Genomic DNA, 1,845 nt, shown 5'->3' with positions numbered 1-1,845 from the left:
CCCCTACCCACCTCCCAGTGCCTGGCCCCTTCTTCCGGTATTTTCCTCAGCTCCTATAGACATACTCAGTATGTGGCTCCCAGTTCTGAGCTTCTAATTCCTGCTGGGGCCGGAGCACTGCCAACAACTGCATCAACATCGCCTCTCTGGCTCTGGGTCCCTACCTCTATTAATACAGCCAAGAGCTGCACCCAGTGTCGGCTTCTAGGGAATTAAGGATCAAAAAGCCCCAGGTCATTTCCAGGTAAATAGATGTCAGAGGGGACCTGCCCTATCTCTACTTATGCAATTGATATTTTGAACCTAAGAAATGGGAGACTCTTGAAATCAATACTTTTTAACTTTACCTTCTAGTTTCAGCCTGCCATTCCAGCCTGAAGTTGGTTCCCAGAATATTTACTTTTCCTCCTGCCTCCCTCAAAATGGGAAATTCCTCTAGGCTGAGCCCCCACTGCACGTGGAGAGTGTGACTGCAGGGTCACCCCCAGGCTGGATTCACAGATTACAGAAGGCAGTTTCTTTAGCATCCTGCCATCCCAGCCACGCAGGGGACACTGCATTTGCAGGGAGTGGCGCCGGCCCACTGGTGACACGGAGCTCCTTGTGTCCCATAGTGGGCATAGCTACCTTGTGTAACAGCTGGCCACCCCTCCCTAGTGGCCCTAGAGACCCCAGGCCCTGCCTACCAGCTCCTGGATGCCCTGGGCGATGGCCTTGTGCCAGCTGCTGCTGATGGCCTCTGAGTCGTGCTGGATCAGGTACTCCGAGCCATCGTGGCTCCGTAGCTAGAGGGACACAAATCACTAGGTCATCTCTGGTTCCCTAGGTCTGCCCTGGCGGTTGGCTCCGAGGGGGTGGGTACAGAGATGGAGGTGACCTGGCCTGTATCCCCAGGAACTCAGAGCCTAATGGAGCCAAGGGCTTCCACCTCACTTAAAGCAGTGGGTGACAGCTTCTCTGGGTTACAGAGGACCAAACCAAGGCTCAGTGAGTTTTAGCAGCTTCCTCGTGGGCACACAGCTAGTGGCAATGGAGGGCAGGTCTGCATGGCTCAGCTGTCGGGGAAACTTCTCCTGCCCCGTCCCACCTCCCCATGAGCCGCAGGACATGGCAGTTCTCACCCAGAGTGCTGGCCTGCAAAAAACTAAGGGAGGGAAGCTTCCTGAGGCACAGCCCCGGGCACTGGAACTAACAGGGAAGGAAATGTGGGGAGAGAGGATTCGAAAGCAGGTAATGGCTGATCCCAGAGAAAGTGAGTATCCCCAAACCCCTCTCCCACCGGCTCACTGAGGACCTAGAGTGCTGCCCCTCCTTTAGCAGCCAGGAGTCCCCACCCTCTCTCGCCCTCCAGTCTGCGCAACGCATTCCCTTTTAGCCCACTTCATAGAGAAGGAGCTACATTTTTGCAACCACCACCACCACCTTAGCACCTGGGTATCACGTGCCCCTAATTCCTCTCCACCTTGAGCCCGTCTCTCACTTGTTTTGCCTGGTCCCAGTTTTACCAGTTCACATGTTTTTCTCCTAACCTGCCTCAAAATGTTTAGGGACTGAGGTGTGGGGAATGAGTAGTTTAAAAACAAGACAGTGGCCAGGGCGCGGTGGCTCACGCCTATAATCCTAGTACTCTGGGAAGCTCACCTCCAGCACATTCTTCTTGCTGGATTTGTCTTTGGGGACCCAGGTGAGAGAGGCCCCCTTCAGCTCCACCGTGTACTCAGGGGTGGAGAATTTGGAAGGGTGGGCAGGGTCACAGGGAGCCCTCAGCTCAGATGGGCCTGCTACTGCACTGTGGCTGTAGGGACAGGATGGGGTCACTGGCGGGGCCAGGCAACAGTTCTGGTG

The sequence above is a fragment of the Propithecus coquereli genome, unplaced genomic scaffold (genome assembly GCF_000956105.1).
Source record: "Propithecus coquereli isolate 6110/MARCELLA unplaced genomic scaffold, Pcoq_1.0 Scaffold119, whole genome shotgun sequence".
In the NCBI taxonomy this organism is placed as follows: domain Eukaryota; kingdom Metazoa; phylum Chordata; class Mammalia; order Primates; family Indriidae; genus Propithecus; species Propithecus coquereli.
Note: the sequence above shows the minus strand (reverse complement) of the source record.